The 20,466-nt window shown below is 57.4% G+C and overlaps 2 long non-coding RNA genes across 2 annotated transcripts; one reads left to right on the top strand and one right to left on the bottom strand.

Moving 5' to 3' along the window:
- The first annotated feature begins 1,769 nt into the window (after positions 1-1,769).
- On the top strand, positions 1,770-8,765 carry LOC138916239 (uncharacterized). Its single transcript, XR_011423221.1, has 3 exons — positions 1,770-1,869; positions 4,751-4,901; positions 8,405-8,765. It is a non-coding gene; the product is annotated as an uncharacterized lncRNA (long non-coding RNA).
- Positions 2,975-14,166, bottom strand: LOC138916240 (uncharacterized). Its single transcript, XR_011423222.1, has 2 exons — positions 14,096-14,166; positions 2,975-4,917 (listed from the first exon to the last, which is right to left on the bottom strand). It is a non-coding gene; the product is annotated as an uncharacterized lncRNA (long non-coding RNA).
- Between the last annotated feature and the right edge of the window lie 6,300 nt (positions 14,167-20,466).

Genomic DNA, 20,466 nt, shown 5'->3' with positions numbered 1-20,466 from the left:
TAGGGGAAGAGGATCAGGGGAGGGAGGACTAGGGGAGGAGGATCAGGGGAGGAGGACCAGGGGAAGAGGACCAGGGGAGGAGGACCAGGGGAGGGAGAACCAGGGGAGGGAGGACTAGGGGAGGAGGACCAGGGGAGGGAGGATCAGGGGAGGAGGATCAGGGGAGGGAGGACCAGGGGAGGAGGACCAGGGGAGGGAGGATCAGGGGAGGAGGATCAGGGGAGGGAGGACCAGGGGAGGAGGACTAGGGGAAGAGGATCAGGGGATGGAGGACTAGGGGAGGAGGATCAGGGGAGGGAGGACTAGGGGAAGAGGATCAGGGAAGGAGGACCAGGGGAGGAGGATTGTGGGAGGCAAGAGGAGGCAGAGTGGCCTGGATCCCAGTGTTCCCAGCTCAGGAAGTCCACACTGGGAAGGGAGTGATCCGTCCTTTCCAAGGGCAAAACAGGAGGCAGAGGCCTGGGCTTGGTGGCACACCTGCCCCACCACAGGCCCCCTTCCGGCTCCTCCCCTGGAGGCCTGCCTCCTCCTGAAGCTCCCAACCGGCCTCCAGGAGCAAGCTCCCTCCGCTACCCTGCCCAGTCCCCTCGTCCTACCTCTGCCTCAGAACCCGGGCCCTGGGGGTTGTAATCCAACCTTTCAGGTGAGGTAGCCTTTCCCCAGCAAGGCTGTGGGAGGAACCACAACTCCTTATCTCCCCCAGCCCCAGGTCAGGCACATCATCTGTGATCACGACCCTGCACCTTACGAGAAGAGCTCAGGTGCCTGGGGTCCATCTGGACCCTGTGTAGCCTGGGGCACATCACGTCCCTTCTCTCAGCCTCAGCTCCCTCGTCTGCAAAATGAGGCTACTAGACATCCATGCCAACTCTTCGTGAGGCTTAAACAAGAGAGCGTGTCACAGCGGCTGGCACCGTGCCTTGTATGTACAAGGGACTCCGTGAAGGCTCGGCGACTCCAGAGCTGGCTGGGCGAAGGCTCTCGGGGCTGAGACACAGCCCTTCCCTCCCTGCACCAGGCAAGTAATGCCCCAACCACGTCCACCTCCCAGTCCCCAGTACCCATGAAGGTGTACCTTACCCGGCAAAGGGAGCTTGAGGGTGTGATTACGTTAAGGGACTTGCTATGGGGAGATCATCCTGGATTAGCTGGTGGAGCCCAATATAATCACAGGGGTCCTTATAAGAGGGAGGCAGGAGGGTCAGAGTCAGAGAAGGAGATGTGAGAACAGAAGCAGAGGTCAGAGTGGTGCAGCCATGAGCCAAGGAATGTGGGCAGACTCTGGAAGCTGGAAAAGGCAAGGAAGAGATCCCCCCCTCCAGAGGCTCCAAAAGGAGCACGGCCCTACTGACACCTTGATTTTAGCCTCGTAAGATGCATTTCAGACCTCTGACTTCAGAACTGTAAGATAATAAATGTGCAGCTTTAAGCCCTGAAGTTGTAATTTGTTACATCGGCAATAGAGAACTAATACATTCCACTGGCCCATTCTAGCATCAGTGAGTGCTAGCCATTCTCACTTGTGTTAGAATTATTCAGCAGTGGATGTGCTCCCCTTCCAGAATCATAATCCTTTGCAGCCAAAAGATGGCTTTCCATTCATCTCTGGGCCCACGATAAGGTCTCACTCAGTGCTTCGTACACAGTAAGTACCTGATTGATGCTTGGTGAGTGGACACAGGCAGGCAGGGCCCTAAGTTGGACACCATTCAGCAGCCATTCATTGCATCACTGTGTGACATTCCCCGGCTGGGTGCTGAGACTCCGGCACTGAGTCAGCCGAGCCCTGCCCTTAACAAGCGCAGGCCGGGGAGCGGGAGATGCACAAACAGTCCGTCACAGCACGGTGTTCTTTGTGCCGTGATAAAGGTATGTGTGTACAGCACCTGGGAGGAGCGGGAGGGAGCGACTCATTCAGACCAGGCCGCTGAGGACAGTTTCACAGGGAGAGACAACAAAGCTGGGTTTCGGAGCCAGGGTAGGGCTCTGCCAAGCCGAGAAGACAAGGTGAGAAATCACCCAGGCAGAGGTGGGGACACGCCTGGTGGGTTTGGGGAACCCAAGCCAGGAAACTTGTAGCTGGATCCATATTCCCAAGGGGGTGCAATAGGAATGCTAAGGAAAATGGATCCCAGAAAAAAATACATCCATTCGGCTACTGTTCATTGAGCGCCTACTGTGTGCAGGACACTGTCCTGGGCTCTGGGGATAAGGGGATGACCACAACAGACAACATCTTTGGATGGATGCATCTTTGGATGGAGCAGACACTCTAGCGGGAGAAATGGGCAATAACCAAACCAGAGAACCATACGTTCTCCATGGAAACATACAAGGGAACGTGGATGCCTCTGGGGGCCAGGGAAGAAAGGCCTCTCCTAGGCCACATTTACGGGGGAAACCAAATTAAGGAAGGAGCCAGTGAGATACAGGGAAGGGCATTCCAAGCTGAGGTAACAGCAAGTGCAAAGGCCCTGAGGCTGGACCAAGTACTCCTTTGCAGCAAACATAAAGAAGGGCCAGTGTGGCTGGGGTGGGTGAGCAAGGGAGAGAGGGGGCTACACAAGGGGAGATGGGGCAGAGCAGTGGCTCTCAGCCCTGCTGCACCAGAGCTGGGCCCAGGGGTGCTAAAGAGAGCCAGACCCGAGGACAGTGCTCCAGAGCCTGGTAGGCCAAGGCAAGGCACCTCCTTGTCAGTTTTTGCTTGTTTCACTGCCTTTAACGAGCTAACGTGCACTGTGACTCTCCAAGGAGGGAACAAAGTGCTAAGCGTTTCCCAAACTTATTCACCCATGGAGCCACTTCCGGGATGAGCATGTGGACCTCGGGTTCCTTAGAACTCATCTTGGGAATCTCTGGGCCAATTCCTGTAAGTGGAAGAAACGGCCAGAATGAAGGTTGGAAAGGGAGACCGCCACGAAGGGCGTGCCGCAGGGTCTGGACTTTATCCTGTAGCAATGGAGTCAGCCAAGCGTTGCTGTGCAGTTTTGTTTTTAATGTGTCTGTTTATAGAGATTTTAATCATACAAAGGGATATTACTGAGCCTGTCAATGCCTCCGTGCCCCAGTTAATCATCTCTCTTGGAGAAGCACCTCATTCTTTTTAATCCATCATGACCATGAGCTATAATTTATTTACTCCTGTCCCTACCAACCACCTCTCTGGTCTCCAGGTTTTTCGGCTTTTACAAACAACTGCGTAATAAACGGCCCTGAACAGGGCGCCTGGGGAACTTTGCGAATACATCCTTAGGGAAATTTCAGCAGCAGGATTACGGGGCTAAAGGGTAAATCCATTTTTTACTTGGATAGCTATTGCCAAATTTTCTTCCAGAGTGAAATGAAATTATATCTTTGCTTTAAAATACTCTCATCTCCCCACAAAAGCAGGGGGAGAGAGAAGGAACAAGAATGGCAGCATGTTGACAATTATTGAAACTAGCAGTGGGCATACAGAAGTCCGTTTTGCTATTCTCTCTACTTTTGCATATATTGGAAATTTTCCACAGTGTAAAAAAAAAAGTCTTCTTGAAAAGTTCTACAAATTTTTGCTCCCACCAACCGTAAATGAGAATAACTCTCCCCGGCACGTCCACCAGCACGGGTCTCGCCAAGGTTTGAAGGTTTGTCTGCTGTTCTCCAATTTTTGTTTCTGCTAGTTAAAAAAGGCTTCTCGGGGCCAGCCCAGTGGCGCAGCGGTTAAGTTCGCACGTTCCACTTCGGCGGCCCAGGGTTTGCTGGTTCGGATCCTGGGTGCGGACGTGGCACCGCTTGGCAAGCCATGCTGTGGTTGGCGTCCCACATAGAAAGTGGAGGAAGATGGGCACGGATGTTAGCTCAGGGCCAGTCTTCCTCAGCAAAAAGAGGAGGATTGGCAGCAGTTAGCTCAGGGCTGATCTTCCTTTAAAAAAAAAAAAAAGGCCTCTCTCTTGCTTCAGTTGCATTTCTTCAGTCACGAGTGAGATTGAAGCTCCTTCCTTAAATGTTTTGGGTCGCTTCTTGTTTTTTATGAACCAGCTGTTCCTCATCTTCACCTCTGTTTTCCGTGCGGTCTTCTTCCTGTCTCATGTGAGCTGTTGGTAAATGTGGGAAGAAGGCCTTTGGCACATGGGTTGCGAACGCATTTTCCCAGTTGGCCACCAGTCTTCCAACCTTGTTTATAGTCATTTTCCACATGGATGACCTCCCTTAGGTGACATTCGCTGATTTCTTCTTTCCTGCATCTGGGCGGCAGGTAGTTTGAAGAAGGGCTCACTTTGGTGGCGATGTGAAAGCTGGATGGGCCCAGGGCTGGGCCCACGGCTGAAGCAATGGCCTGGGAGAGAGATGGTAGGACGGCACATGGTGGCCCGCTCAGAGGCAGGCCTGTGCGGCGGACACACCTGGATGACTCTGCATTTTTGGGGGTTGAGCAGGTGGCCGGCTAATGATGCTGCTGACTAGGATGGAGAAGCCAGAGGGGAAAGCAGGATTCCAAGGAAGAGAACAATTCATGGCTCTCAAAGCACTGAGTAGCCTGCGAGGTCACACCTGTTTGCCTGTCTCCTCCTCCAGACACGAGCAGGGACCCTGCCTCCTTCTTCTCTCATCCCCAGAAACAGACGTAGCCAATGGTGCTTGATAACCGTAGAAATGAATGAATAAGCGAACAACCTGAGTTGAGGGTGGCTCTGCCTGGGTGGAGATGTCAGGAGGCAGAAGGAGGAATTCACAGCAGAGGGGACTTTCTCCTCCCTACTTTTCCCCCAAGGAGTTGATGGTGTTGGCCCCACCTCGTCTGAGCCAGCCAGACCTGGCCGTGTCCACCAACCTGGGGCAGAAGACCTGGGTGTGTGTCCCGAGAACTCTGGCATCCACCGGCTCCTAGGAGGTGGCAGCTGAGGGACCCTGCTGGACACCAGGTGAGGAAGTCTCCACCTAGAGGCGAGAGCGAGGGAAGCAGGGAGCCAGTGAGGTCAGGAGAGAGACTACAGAAGCAGAGCCCTAGGGCTAGAGCCCTGCAGAACTTTCTAGAAGGCCGGCTGGCCCCAGTAGACTACCGAGGCCCAGAGGAACACCTCCAGGGCAGGGCAGGCAGGCTGATCACATTTCTGGGGGTAGTTTCCAGGTCACCACCTGGAGACGGGATGGAAACACTGACCAGACTGCTTGACCAGGGAGCAGGGGAGGGGGAGAAAGAGGACACTGGGGGGCTCCCCCCTCACGAGGTCGTCCCTCTCACCGCTAGGCTCCGTAGCTCCCAAGGGGGAAGCCAGAAAGCTTCCGCTCAGGACTGCAGGCCCCGGGGCTTTCCAAGAAGGATCCCCGTTTCCACCCGGACTCTCCAGCACGCCGGCTGGAGCCTCAAATCTGTACCAGGAGCGCCCTCTGCTGGCCACTCTGGGCCGCCGCCTCTGCTCTGCAGTCCTGGGAAGTGACTGCCTGGGGCTGGCGGAGGGACGAGGGGACTCAAGACGTCCTCCATCTCCGCTTCACACTGTCCCTCCTCCAGGGCCTTGGCTTCTCCTCACCATCTTCAGCTCCTCTCCCTCCAGTCCCATGACCTGCATAGCACCAGGGACCTAGGCTGGGCCATTGTGTCTTTTCCCCTGCCTCCAGGCCAATGGACACGAAAATCCTTTCTGAAGCTGGCTTGTGCATTACTCTCCCCTTATTCTCCATCTCAAAAAACCCTCCCCTGCCTCTGGCACAGAGCTCTCCTCCCCGCTCCCACCTTAGGTCGTTCTATTAAACTGCTCACCCCAAAGTCAACCTTCCTACTCAGCTTCTGCCAGCCCTGAGTGTGAGGGTCCCTGAGGCACTGTCCCTCCGTGGGGCCACCCTCTTCCTGCTGCAAACTCCTTACGGACTGCAGCTGCTCTTAGCTCGCTCTTGTCGGAGAGCCCCATGCAGAGTGTGGCACCCACTCCACTCCCAATAGATGGAACGTGTCTGTGTATAAGCCTTTGTGAGTGACCAGTGTGTGCATCTGTGTCCTGGCGTGCCCTGTGTGTGTGTGCACAGACAGGACAGTGCGTCCACCTCTAGGGGGTCTCTGTAGGATGACCCTGGTGGGACTCCTCGCCCAGGCTTCAGGCTGCTCTGAGCTGGAGGCAGGGGGCGTCCGGCGCCGCCAGAGGGCAGCACTGGGCCACTGTGGCATCGCTGGGCGACTTGACCCAGACGTACAGACGCCCACGAAGGCCTGGCGAGAATGACTTCAGAATAACAACAAAAAATTAAAAATAGAAATACCATACGATCCAACTATCCCACTACTGGATATTTATCAAAGAACATGAAATCAATGATCCAAAGAGAGTTATGCACCCTTATGTTCATTGCAACATTATCCACAATAGCCAAGATTCGGAAGCAATCCAAGTGCCCATCAACTGAAAACTGGATAAAGAGGGTGTGGTGTAGATATACAAAGGAGTACTATTCAGCTATAAAAAAAAAAGACAAAATCGTCCCATTTGCAACAACATGGATGGACCTTGAGGGTATTATGTTAAGTGAAATAAGCCAGACAGAAACAAATATTGCACGATTTCACTCGTGTGTGGAAGATAAACACGTAGATATCAGAGAACAGATTAGTGGTTATCAGAGGTGGGGCAGGTGAAAAGGATAAAGGGGCACGTATGTATGATGATGGACAAAAATCAGACTACTGGGGGTGAGCACCAGGAAGTGTGTTCAGAAATTGATAAACAATAATGTACACCCGAAATTACACAATGTTATAAAACATTATGACCTCAATAAAATTACTGGGGGAAAAAAAAAGAATAACCCAAAATCCAGGTAGTGCTTTACAGTGCGTCCTGGGAAGGAGCGCTCCTCAGAGCTTCTGAAACTGGGCGGTGGGTTCACGGGTATTTGTTGTATCTTAATTCTCAAATCCTATGCAGATTTTGTAGATATTATTTTTATTATTATTTTATATCATATATAAATATAATATATATTATGTTATATAAAATATTATAGTCTTATTATTATTATTATTTGTAGTATTACTTTTTTTTCTGGTAAAGAACGGCCTCCGAGCTCTCTCTAGGATGAGGAAAGACCACTCACCCCTCTGAGTAAACTCTCCTGGGGCAGCACTGAGCCTCAGCGCCCTGGTCTCCCCAGAACTCCCGGGAAGGGCTCTGAGTTTCCCAGGGTTGACCGTGGCCTTGGGTCCTCATCAGGCCTCTCCCCAATAAGCCACACAGCTCACACACATTCACACTCTCATACTCAAACAAATTCACACTCACGCTCATTCATAGACTCCTACAAGCTCACACACATTTACATACACACTCCCAGGTTCACACATCCACAGCCTTCACACAGTCACACTCATAGACACACATTCACAATCACGGGTATACACATACTCACACCCACTCATAGATCCATACACACTCACATACATTACACATTCACAGACTCCCACACTAACACAATCAGCTTACGTGCACATTCATACAGACTTACACACATTCACATTCACAGATAGACTTACACATACAGTCACAAACCCATACACACACTCACTCACATCCATACTCTCACACATTCATACAGCCTTGCACAACCTCACACACTAGTACACATTCAAAGCCTCACACACTAATACACATTAACTGACACACTCATATTTTCACACATTCATGGACACACTTATGCACACACTCACACTTGTGCACATTTACAGGCCTCTCACTGTTCATACTTTACACACATTCACACACTCACACAAAGCAGCCATTACTACTCACACACTGGCCCATTAAACTTGAGTCTTCACAGGGGGAGAGAAGGAGCTTGTACCACCTTGATCCTAAAAGAGATTTCTGGAACCTTTCCAGGAGACCCCAATCCCAAGGTGGAGGGATGTCTCCTCAGACTGGAGGAAGCAGAAGCAGAGCTAGGATCATATGACAGCCTTTGCAAGTCCACAGGCCTCAGAGGAATGCCTCACACTTCCCGCACCCATTCGTTAGTTCATTCTGTCACTCCCTGAGCTCCGTGAGGGAGGGCCTGGGGCCATGACAGTGGACACACAGTCGACCCTGACCTTGGGGAGCTTTGTGTCCAGGAGACACACATGGACCTCACAGACTGACTGAGCAGGGCATCATGGAGGCCTGAGCAGGTGCGGCTGTGGGGGCACCTACGAGGGGTACAGGACAGCAGGGGACAGAGTCTGAACAGGGACCCGTACACAGAGGGGTCCCAGGTAGACCCTGGCTTTCCAGGCAAAGGCCGTGAGGCACAGGGGCCTGGTGCTTTCCGGGAGAGTGAGACGCTGTGCACAAGGCAAGTTGGCTGGGGACAGTGAGATGGAAGCTGGGCCTGGAGAGTCTGGCGGGAGCCCACCTGTGGATGGCCCTGTATGCCATACTAGGCATACTTTCTCTTGAAGGCCACAGGACACCCTGGTCAACTGTGCAAGACAGGAGACAAAGACACTCTGCAGAGGCCGCCAGTGTGTGTCCAGAAGCTCCAGGACTGGCAGTTGCCCTCAGCCCCTCTCCTGGGAGCAGAGCTAGCCCAAAAACTCCATCCGCTGGGGCTGGCCCCGTGGCCGAGTGGTTAAGTTCGCGCGCTCCGCTGCAGGCGGCCCAGTGTTTCGTTAGTTCAAATCCTGGGCGCGGACATGGCACTGCTCATCAGACCACGCTGAGGCAGCGTCCCACATGCCGCAACTAGAAGAACCCATAACGAAGAATACACAACTATGTACCGGGGGGCTTTGGGGAGAAAAAGGAAAAAATAAAATGTTTAAAAAAAAAAAAAAAAAAAAAAAAAACTCCATCCGCTGGTCCAGGGAACCCCCCAGGTGCAGCCATGTCCTTCCCTAACTCATCAGATTGAGTCCCCCATCAGTGACAGAGGGTCTGTCTGTGCAAAGGGTCAGAAACAAACACATGGCACCAAGAACCTAGGAATCTTCAGGAAAAGTTGCCAGCTCCTCCCAAACAGCCTGCCGGAGCCAGGAGGCTGGCTCTAGCCCAGCAAGGAGTGAGGGGGTGTGGGGATCACCCACAGGAGGAGCAGGGGCTGGCAGGCATGGCAGAGCAGAGCTGGGAACAGCTGGGGGAGGGCACTGGGTCCTGGCTCCCCAGCTAGGGCCCATTCCTGGTTGGGGAAGGGTGGGGCTGCTCCAACCCACACATTCCAGCTGCGGCCGCACCCTTCCAGCCTGTTCTCACCTGTTCCCACGATTTCCCAGGCTGCCCTGGGCCCGGCTCTCAGGGCCAACTCCCAGAGTCCTTCCAGGGTTCGGAATCCAACTATAGGGACCCTGGTCCAAACATCCAGAAGCCCACTTCCAGTGGGACAACTGCCTCCCCCCAGCATATACACACGAATGCACACATGCAAGCAGAGACATATACACACACACACACATGCGCGCGCGCACACACACACACACACACACACACTGAACTAGCCTCAACCCCAGGATGCCAGGACACGGAGCAGGGCCTTCAAGGAGCTGAGGCACTTCCTTCCACTGCAAACAGCATCACCTCCCAGGACAAGGTGCTACCTTCCTGCCACAAGGCCCTGGACAGGGGAGGGGGGATGGCAGCCAAAGTCCCTAGAGGGTCCCCAGGAACAAGGTCACCCCAGAATGCCAGCCCTAGGGCTCAGTGAAAGGAAGGCTGGGGAGGAGGATGCTGAGGGTCCCTGCCCCAGCCTGACACACCCCAGGCCAGTCCTGCCCCCACTGCTCAGTGATGGGCAAGCTGGGGCGGGGGGCTGCACCCACTCTGCTACCCCTCTCCCCTGACTCAGGCCCCCTGGCTGCCTGGAGCTCAGGTGCTGCCCCTCACAGGTGCAGCATCAACATCTCGGCTCATCCCTCAGTCTCTCTCCCACAGCCCTGGTGTCACCCTTCCTGACCTTCCAGGCAGGACGGGATTCCCACGCCCACCCTGGGCCCAGGGCCGGGGCCGTTTGTTCCCACCAAGTGCTGGGAAGTGATTTCTGCAGCCCCAGCAGCCCAGGGCCCGCCCAAGAAACAGCCCTGCCCTGCCTGCTGCAGGGGCATGACGAGGACCAGCCCCGGCCCACGGGCTAAGCTCAAAACTGCTGAGGCTACAGAACAGGGTGAGGGGAGGCAAGGGCACCCTGTACCCATTCTACCGCAGACCTCAGAGGAAGGGGTGAACAGTGGGCAGGGTCCCCAAATCCCAGACTTGAGGGTACCTCCCCCTCCCCCAGCTGGGAGCCTGGCCTGAGCCACAGAGGCTGATGGGGAAGCTGTAGAGCTGCCATGGGCTGGGCTGGGGGTCCCCCAGTGGGGAAGGGGTGGGGTCCCAGCACAGCCCGTCTCAGTCCCAAAGCACTTCCTCAGTCTCCAGGTCACATTCCCTCCACCAAGAGCCCAGGGGCCTTGGCAGGGCAGGGGCTTCTGTCCTCCTTTTACAGGAGAGGAAACTGAGGCCCAGAGAGAGCAAGTGGACTGTGGGCAGAATTCCACCACAAGTGAGTAGTGGGGATGACCTGGACTGACACCCACGTAGGTCCCTCCCAGCCCCTGTCAATGCAGAAAGCCAGGGGTTGGGGGGTGGGGGAAGCAGGCCAGGGCCCATGGGCACAGGGCCCCACCCAGCACCCAGAGCTCCAGCTGGTGAGGATAAAGCCCTCCCTGAGAGACTGGGGGCAATGAGCAGGATGTGCCCCCTGAGGTTTCCCAGGCTTTGGGAGACGCTTGCCACCCCCAGCTCTCAGAACACCCTTCAGACTTCCACCAGAATTTGCTGAAAAGGAGCAAGTCCCGAACTACAGACTATCTTAAGCCTCAGCCTCCAGCTCCCTGAGTGCAGGGACCAAGGAGGGGCATGAGTAGGGGGTGAACAGGGGCACCCCAAATGCCCAGCCCATCGTGGGGCTGGGGCTCCAGCAGCCTGAAACCCCCACCAAGCAAGGACGTGCAAGGCAAGCAGTTCCCACACCCCGTCCCAGGCAGCTGCCAGGCCCCGTCCTTACAAGGCAGTGGCGCTGAGCTGGCTGGGGCAAGCAGGGGTCTGGGCGGGGCGCAGCACACCTGGCTTGGCCAAGCCCGGACGCACCCGCTTGTGAGGAATGTGGACGCCGCCCGGGCTGGCCTGGGAAAGCTGCCACCCCCTGGCTCCCGCCTGGCCCTGACTCAGCCTGGGTGGGCCGGGAAGCTGCAGCCTCAGCAGGACCAGTCTCTCCGCCCCACCCTCCCCATTGGCACCCAGGGATTGAAGCCTGTGAGAGGGCGTGAGAGGGGCCACGGGCTGGGTCAGTGCCCACCGGGCCTCAGGACTTGGAGGCACAGCAGGGACACTGCTGGACTTGCCCTTCTCCTGCACAGCACGGGGTCTGCCCACAGCAGGTTCCCCCAAATGTCAGGATAGTGGGTGCTCCAAACACAGCGGTCTGCCCCATAGGACCTGAGCCCTCTAGCACAGGCTTCATCCCTTCTCTGAGCCTCAGTTTCCTCATCTGTCAGAGGGGGCCGTGATGGCTCCTCCCGCAGTGCAGGACTCAAGTGGCGAGGAAGCAGCTGCTCAGCCTGCAAGCACTTGACAAGCAGTGGGAAATCAATGACAGCTTTGACCTGGCCTGGTGACTTTGGGAGGGAGGAGAAACGGAAAGACCCTCAGGTTCCTCCCCTCCCCAAGTCGCAGCGCCATCTGCCAAGCCCCAGGAGGCCCGGGTGATCCCGTGGGTCCTCTGTCTGTCCTCCAGTATGGATATCCCAGACTCCCCAGGACAGGGGCTACGTCTCCCTCCTCAGACTAGGAACTCCCCGAAGGCTGGGGCCATGTTCCTCCCTCAGACAGGGGGCTTCCCAGGGACCGAGACGCCCCATCTTCCTTTCTCTGTCTCCCCACAATCCCAAGCCCTGGGCCAAGGAGACCAAAAGCCAGAGAGGGTCAGAAAAACTGTCCTTCCCTCCACAGCGCCACCCCCGCTTCCCCAGGCCTTGACATCCCTGCTGCTCACCCACCCAGCCAGTCCGCAGACCTGATGCTGGCGCTGACCCTGGGGGCTGGTGAACCTCCCATGCGTCCCCTGCTGTCCCCAGGCAGGACAGAGGGCCCCCTCCTGCCCTCCCTCCCCTGAACCCTCCCCACAGCTGGCCGGCCCGGGAGGGCTCTCTTCCTGGGACCCACACTTCTCTGCTGTGATTCAGGCACAGTGCCTCTCGCCGGCCGTCTCCTCTCCAGCCCCACCAAGACCAGAGGGGCTGGGAGCCGGGGCTGGGGTTGGGGGCCACACAGTCAAAGGGTGCTGGGACAACAGCTGGCTGGCCTGAGCTTGGGAAGGGAGAGGACAGATCCCCAGGCCCACGGGGCCCTGCTGCCCCCTGCCCAGCTGCTCCCACTTGCAGCCAGGCTTCTCCTCAGCCGCCAGGCGTGCAGGCCCAGGTTGGGGTGTGGCGTTGGCAGGACAAACAGTCTCCAGTGTTGGGTGTTGCGCCTTGGTTACCAAGGAGGGAGGCTGGGGCTGGCTCCCTGCCGTGTTTGCGCCCCGGGCTGATTGAGTGGGTGCGGAGGGAAGGCGGAGGATTTGCGGTGTGGAGCGCGGGCTTCCCACTCCCAGGGCCTGCAGGCAGGGAGAGCCAGCTGGGACTCGCAGCTCCCGAGCTGATTCAGACTTGCTCCCGCCCTCCCTTTGGCTCTGGGACACACCGGGCCAGGCTGAGTCTGCTGGGGGCAGGGCGGGCTCTCCTGCAGCTCAGATGGGGGCCTGGGGCCTGGGACCCCAACAAGGCAGCCACTGCTATGTCCTGACCCCCAGGACTGACCATACCACAGCCTGGCTCAGGCCACTCGGGAGAGGTTCCCAGGACACCAGCTCAAGTTACTGCCCCTCTCTGGGCCTCAGTTTCCCCATCAGTAAAGTGTCCCTGAGGAGCCTCCCTAGTTCTCTTCCCCCCATTGTGAGCTGAGAGGTGGAACAGCTGGGCTATGGTGGGGGAACTGTGGCTGGCTGGGGACCCCTGGCCATGAGGGCTCCTTACACATCCCCACAGGCCCACTGCCCGGCCCGGGGCTGCCACCCATGAGATCCAAGGGATGGCTGAGTGCAGGAGCCCAGGGCTGCGGCCAGGAATGGTGCTGGAGGGGAGGGGGCCTCCCTCCCTGCTGGTCCTGAGGGTGGGGGCTACTCTTTCCCCCTCCCCCAGCACTGGCCGAGCAATAGCCAAAAGACTCCCGGCCTGACCCCTGGTGACTTCTCACCAGGTCCCTGTCACGGCCTCAGCCCCCGCCTCTCAGACAAAAGCCAGCCTTCATTCATTAGACCATTTATTAAGCACCACCTGTGTGCCTGGCTCTGTGCTGGAGGCTGGGGAGGCAGGACCGGGGCCCTGACCCCACATCAGGGACACACAGCCCAGTGCAGGAGGCCATGGGCAGCACCATGGGGGCCCCATGAAGACAGGACAGGGAAGGCTTCCAGGACATGGAGAAGCTGGGTCTTGGGGGAGGGGGCTGGCAGGGGAAGAAAGGGAGAGGATTTAAGGATGTGGACAGCCATGCCACAAAAACCCCAATCAGTATGGGCATTTGCAAGTGGGGGCATGGAGGTGAGGCCAAGGGACAGGCAGACAGGCAAGGTGCTGGTCTTTAAGGTCCTTGTCACCAGGCTGAGACACTGAATGGAGGTGATCGCAGGGGGAGGGGAAGGACCCGGCCCCGGGTGGGAGGGACCCAGCTCCCCACAAGCAGACACTGTCTCTGGCCCTGACCAAGGCTCTGGACACCCCCGGAAGCCCCAAGCCCTCAGCCTCTGCTTTGGATAAACACATGAGCTCACGGCAATCCAGTCCAGACCTGTCCTCTGAGGCCTCAGATAGGCAAAGCCAGAGGGAGGAGGCCTGTCCTTGCAGCTGCGCCAGCCACGGGGTCGCTCCGGGGGCCAAGCTGACGGGGCACAGAGGGTCCTGGGCAGGCATGGCCCCCTGGCTGGAGGGAAGCCAGCAGGCCACAGACTCAAATGCCTGCAGGGCCAAGCCCCCGGGGAGTGGACAGCAGGGAGGGCTGGGCCCCGGGGGAATGGAAGTCCCCTCCCCAGCAGCCACCCCAGGCTGCTGCCCACAAACGTGGGGGTCCCAAAGCCGCCTCACCTCCTCATGTCGCACTCAGGAAGCCAGACTCTGGATTTGCTGGGAAGCTGCCTAAGCTTTAAAATGTAGGTGCTGATTGCAAAATAACCCCCACGCAGGTCAAACAGCAGGGACAGGAGAGAGCCTTGGACCTGGGGGCCTGAGGGACCATTGAACCCCATGGCCCCCTAGACAAGAGGGTAAACTGAGGCCCAGAGGGGGAATGGGCCTGCAGACAGTTAGGATCAAGTCAGGCCAAAACCCAGGCCCCTGACTCTCCTGTGCTCTCCACAGCATCCTGTCCACCTCCCGAGGGATCCCCTGGAACAGTAGCACAGACCGGGCCCGCCCCGTCACTGCCCCCACCGTGCAGACTCCAGCCCAGCTGACAGGGGCTGCGTGGCCCCTCACTCACCATCCTCCCCCCAGCAAGCCTTTGCTCCCTACACTTCTGGGTCCCAAGGTCTCCCATACTCTCCAACTTGTCTGACCTCACAGCTGCCAGAATTGTTTTCCCACTCTACAGAAAAGGGAAACTGAGGCCAGAGAGGCCAGGCCATTGCCCAAAGCCCTTTGACGACAAGTTCCAGATGGTAGGGAGGGGCTCTGTGGTGCTTTGATGCCCCTGTAACTCGGGAGGTGGGGAGGCCCGACGCACAGGGCAGAGAACAGGGGTGAGTCAGGCGCAGGACCGGGCAGGCTCAGAGCAGCCCCAGCACAGGGCAAGTCCAGAGCAGCCAGACCTCAGCCTCCCCAGCCCGGGTCTGAAGGGGCCTCAGCAAAGGCCCAGGTGGCCTCAGGGTCAGGGGCGAACTCACAGGCAACAGGAGGTGCCCACCTGGGCTAGAGGGAGCAGCAGCGAGAGGCCAGGGGCTGAGGACCCAGATGTGGGCAGTCCCCCACACCCACACCCACGCCCATGCCCACCCAGGGACCCCTGAGTCCCACCCCTCTCCCCTGGCACCCTCTGCTGTCCCATCCCTTAGCCCTCTTCTAGCCCTGGACGGCAGCCAGGTGTTTCAGTGCTGGCCTTCTTGGGGGCTGGGTAGTAAGGAGAAACACTCCCTCAGGTTGTTTGGTACCCCAGGGCCTGTAGGGGGAAGACAGGATGAAGTCTAGCCAAAACTCAGGCCCCTGACTCACCTGAGCTCTCCGCGGCACCCCTACCCACCTCCCAAGGGAACCCCTGGAACAGCAGCACCCACCAGTCCCACCCCGTCGCTGCCCCGACCCGCCCCACCCCATGCAGACCCCAGCCCAGCTGAACGGGGGGTGCACGGCCCTCTCTCACCATCCCCCCTCCCCAGCAGGACTTTGCTCCCCAGGAGTCATCCATGTCTTCAGCATCTGTTCTGTGCCCAGCCCCATGTCAGGGGACACGGGATGAAGAGGACGTGAGCTTGCCCTCAGGGAGCCCAGTGGAGAGGAGGGCAAGTGAAACCAAAAATTACACGAGTGGAGCAGCCAGGACCTTGAGAGCTGCGAAGGGCGGGCAGGAGGGAGAGAAGCAGCCAGGAAGGTCTCCTCACAGTGGAGTACGCAGAGGACTCTTCCCGAAATTTAAAGCGGATCTTTTTTCAACTTTTTGTTCATATACAGAAAAAAGCACCTATAATCCCTGTACAAGTGAACAAACTTTCACAGTAAACACACCGTGTAACCGCACCCAGATCACAAAACAATCAGCCTCCCAGAGCCCCTGGTGCCCCTTCCAGGCACTAAGCCCCAGGGGACCATTACTTCCGGCAGCACAGATTCGCACAACCTGCTTTCGTGCTTTCTATAACTGCACTCATATAATATGGCTTCCTTTACGTCTTCTTGCTCAGCATTACGTCTGCAAGGTTCTCTCACTGCTGTAGAGAATCCTTCTGTGTGAACAGCACGTCCCAGGCAGGGGAACTCGGGGAGCCCGGCCCCAGCCTTGCTCCCAGAGCAAGTGTCCAGAGCTTGGAGGGCCTAGCAGGTACCCCCTCACCCAAAAAGTGTCATCGCTTAACCCCAGACCTGCTCCCTGGATGGGCATCAGTGAGGGGCCAGGTCTAGGTGTGCAGCCCAAGGCATCCCCAACACTCCCAGCCCTCTGTCCTGTCCACTCTTTCCCCAAATCCAGCCCGCTCCCCAAATCCAGCCTGCTCCCCAAATCCAGCCTGCTCTCCAAATCTAGCCTGCTCCTGCTCATGTAAGGGAGAAGAGGAAAAGAACCAGATAGATATGCTAATCGCATGCAAATGATATGCAGATGGACCCAGACTCTCTGAGTCAACTTGGACAGTGGCCAGAGTGAGTGGGGAGACAGATCTCAGGACTCCAAGTGGATAGACAAACCCCCGCCCCTCACCCCCCCAGCCAGCTGACCTCACTCCTCCCACCAGCTCCTAAGATACACAGCCCCGCTCCCGGAAGCTCTGGCCTCCTGCTCTTCCCTTCTTGTACTAATTTAATTAGATTCCCTGGGGGCTGCGGTGTGGAGGCCCTGAGGTGGCTCAGCCCCTGCCCTCCAGGAGCTCACAGTCTGGGAGGGAAAGGGACACAATGCAGCCACCAGTCCCCAGTAAGAGACGGCCTCAGGACAGCGCTTCTCAGCCTTGAAATTACTAGGGGGCTTGGGGACTCAGGACTTCTGGGCATAGCCTGAGACTCTGCATTTCTGGCCAGCTCCCAGGGCATGCGGACGCTGCTGGGCCCAGGCCATACCGTGAGCAGCCAGGAGGACAGGAGCTGTGTGCACAAGGCCCCTGGGAACATGAAGGAGCGGGGGAGGCAGACAGGAGAGGGATGCCCTGGGAACCAGCAGGCCAGGATCAGATTGCAGCTCTGCCCCTGACTCACGGTCCTGAGCTGGCAGGTGCCGGCTGATAACACTGTCCCCATCTCACCAGGTTCTCAAGGCTTTTTAGTGACACAGAACTTGTCAAACACCTCCGTGGAGCCTGGCACATTGCAAGCTCTGAATAATTGGGAGACATGTTGTTTTAAAGCCAAGGTTGACTAGGAAAGGGCACGAGGAAAGCTTTTGGGGTGAAGGAAATGTTCTGTATTTTGATTGTAGTGATGGTCCCATACATTTGTCAGAACTCATGAACTCTGTACTTAAAATAGGTAAATATCTCAATACCTCAATAAAGTTGAATTTTTACAAAGAGACCAATGAGACGGAGCCTTGGAGGAGGAAAAGGACAGGGGTGTCATTAGGAGGAGGGAACTGCCAAGGTAGAGACCTGGAGGTGTGAAAATGCAGCCAGATGCCAGGAGGAGAGGAGACAGGGGCCAACACTGGAAGGAGAGTGTCCTGCTGCACTCTCAGGGGGCGGAGACAGGGGCCCACGGCGCCACAGAGCAGGGCTGCGTGGGCCCCTGTCTCCGCCCCCAGATGGCTGACACCAGCTAGCACTCTGTGAGCGCTTAGCATACGCCAGGCCCCGGTTTGGGACTTCATCTAGATCAGGGGTCCCCCTGCCCAAGGGCTAAGAATGCTTGTTACCTTTTTAAGTAGTTTTTTTTTTAAGTAAAAAAAGGGCAATATTTCATGACACTTGAAAGTTGTATGAAACTCAAATTTCCACGCCCACAAATAAAGACTCATGGGAACACGGCCACACGCATTTGTCCTGGGTTGTTTCCACTTCTAGGACACAGTTGAGTATTTGCAACAGAGACCATATGGCCAGCAAAACCTAAAATATTTACCTTCTGGCCCAATACAAAGAAAGTTTACCTATAAAGTAGAGGTTAAGACCGCACTGCACAAATGAGCAGGAACGAGAGTGCCACGCAGTCTTCCTCCCCTGCTGCGCCTTGGACCCACCCCACTCCTGGCCGGGCTGCTCCGGCTGCCTCGTCCCGCCGGTAAAACCCACCGAAATCACCTGTGCACCAGGTGGAGCAGCCGCGCCCCCTGCCGGCGGTCCGCGGCTGGCAGGCGCGCGCTGAGCCCCGACTCTTAGCTTCTGCCGTCACCTGCTGGCCTTCTCCGGAAACGCAGCCGGGAGCCCAGGACGGGTGGGGCCCGAGAGACAGGGCAGGGCCGGTGCAGCCCGGGGTGGCAGTGGCCGAGACCAACGCGCAAACCCTTCCAGGCAGGGATGGAAGCCTCAAGCTCGTGTCCACCGAAAACGTTTCCCCTCGTCCCTGTTCGTGATTTGATGGGTGAGAACAGACGTGACAGTGCCTGGCCGGGTGCCAGGCACGTGTTAGATGCTGAATGATGCTTGTTGACTGTGGCCCTGAGTCTCTAATTCCTGGGGAGTTGAGCAAAGAACGTCAGCTGTAGCCAGAGGGTGACGGGAGGGAACTTGCAGGTCTGCTGACCCCGGTCCCCCTGCCCGGGCATTTGGCTTTGCACGCTTCCTTCATTCTTTCTTGCCTTCATTCATCATTCACTCATTTTTCCAACAAAATTCTTGAGCACGGAGTGAGGCACAGCCCTGGCCTGCTGGACGCTGGAGAGATGCCAGAGAACAAGGCAATGCCAACCCGGCTGCACGGAGCTGACAGTCTAGAGGGAGAGGCTGTCACCCAATACTGTCAGGAAGGCACGACCAGGCACATCTAGGGGAGCAGAGAAGCCCAAATGAGCAGCACACAGGCCACCTGACCTTGTTAGGAGTGAGGGAAGGCCTTGAGCAGCCTGAAGAATGGGTGAGTTGGCCCAGACAAAGAGGGAGTGTGCACGTGCAAAGGCCCAGAGGCAAGCAGTATGCCAGCAAGTTGCTGAAAGAAGGACGGAGAGGCAAGAACACAGAGGGGGCAAGACGAGGCCGGAGAGAGAAGGGGCCTGTACCAGACAGAGCCTCCAGCACTGGGGGAATGCCCCCGGCTCAGCAGGGAGCCACTGCCAAGTGTGGGGAGAGACACGGCACTTGTTGTCCTTGGACTCCTCCATTCTATGACTGGGCAACTCTGATTACTGGAAAGTTCTTCCTCATTCTGAGATGAAATCAGCTGCCCTGTAACCTCCCCTTTCCACAGGCTCCTGTCCCGGTGGAGTCGCCTCCTTGACCCCAGGGCAGGCCCTCATGCCATCGCAGCCTCACTGGCTGCTCCCTGGCAGAGGCAGTCTCACCGGGCAGGTGGGAGGGCACTCTGGAACCAGGTTCTGGGGGCAAATCCCAGCTCATCCCCTTACTGAATGTGTGGCCTTGGGCAGGTGACTTAACCTCTCTGAACCGATTCTCTCCTCTGTTAAAAAAGCATAACCCTGCTCACCCCAGGGTTGGTGCATGTGAGAGGGATGGTAGTGAGAAGTGCTTGACCCCTCCTCGGTGCTCCCCCAGCAGCCTGAGCTGGCCTCTGTCACCTGGATCACGTGACCCGGGTGTTGGTTATCAGGGCATGCTCCTAGCTTGCCACTTTACTCCCAGTACAGCGCTTGACACGAGCCGGGGTGCTCAGCAGTGTTAACTGAATGCATGATTGCTGGGGTGATTACAGGCAAACCCACGGTTGCCACTCGGGACACAGGCCAGCAATTACAAACGGCGACACGTCCCCAAATTAACCAGCATCGCATCCCCAGCGACCGCGCGCGCGGAGGCCTGCAGTTCAGGAAGACACGAGCTCGGACCGGAGCTGCCCGAGACCCAGGGCGGCCGGCGCGTTCGCGGCGCCCTCTGCTGGCCGGGCCCACGGCCGCGGGGAGGGAGGCTGAACCGCGCACCCCCTCTCCCAGGGATGACCCTCCTCGGACATCTTCGTCCTTCCTCTCTCCTGCTCCCTCATCGAGCACATTTCAGGCATCCCTACGTCCCCACCATCCCTCCCCTGTTCTCTTGGTGGGTCTCAGGGTAAAGTTAGAATCGTCAGACGGGATTTTAATTATTAAAGTTAGTGTGAGTATTATTGCGGCTCCCACGGCCTGGACACTTGTGTTTGCCGGCCGTGTCACCCCACGACCTTCCACCCCCCAGGCAGCGCGCCGCTCCCTCTCCGGTGAGCGCGGCCACGGGTGTGGAGGAGCTCCCTCCGGGTCACAGGCCAGACTCTTAAGGAACATGACGTTTTTTTCCTGCCTGGATGGGGCTTGTCCTGCCTCGATAAGGATGGACAAGTGGGCCTGGAGACGGAGGCAGGACCTTCTGGGGCCCCAGGGACCCCACCTTCTCCCTCTTCTCGGCCACACATAATCGCAGAAAGAGAGAGAAGGTGGGGAACGGCAGATGTCAGCGCGACCATCCATCACTGCGCCTTCGGGAAACCGGCAAGGGCCCGCGGAGGAGGACGGGGAGAGGAATCTTCACGGGCTGGAGCCAGGAGCTGGGCTCTGTGACCGCCCTTTCGTGGTACACAGACGACACTCGCCCAAAGTCGCAATGCAGACCCGGCGTCCAAACCTGCCGACTCTCTGCCCAGTGCTCCGTCCATCCCACCCGGGTCTCTCTCGGAAACGGGAC

Source organism: Equus caballus, chromosome 11 (genome assembly GCF_041296265.1).
Source record: "Equus caballus isolate H_3958 breed thoroughbred chromosome 11, TB-T2T, whole genome shotgun sequence".
In the NCBI taxonomy this organism is placed as follows: Eukaryota; Metazoa; Chordata; class Mammalia; order Perissodactyla; family Equidae; genus Equus; species Equus caballus.
This window is presented reverse-complemented; position numbering and strand designations above follow the sequence as displayed.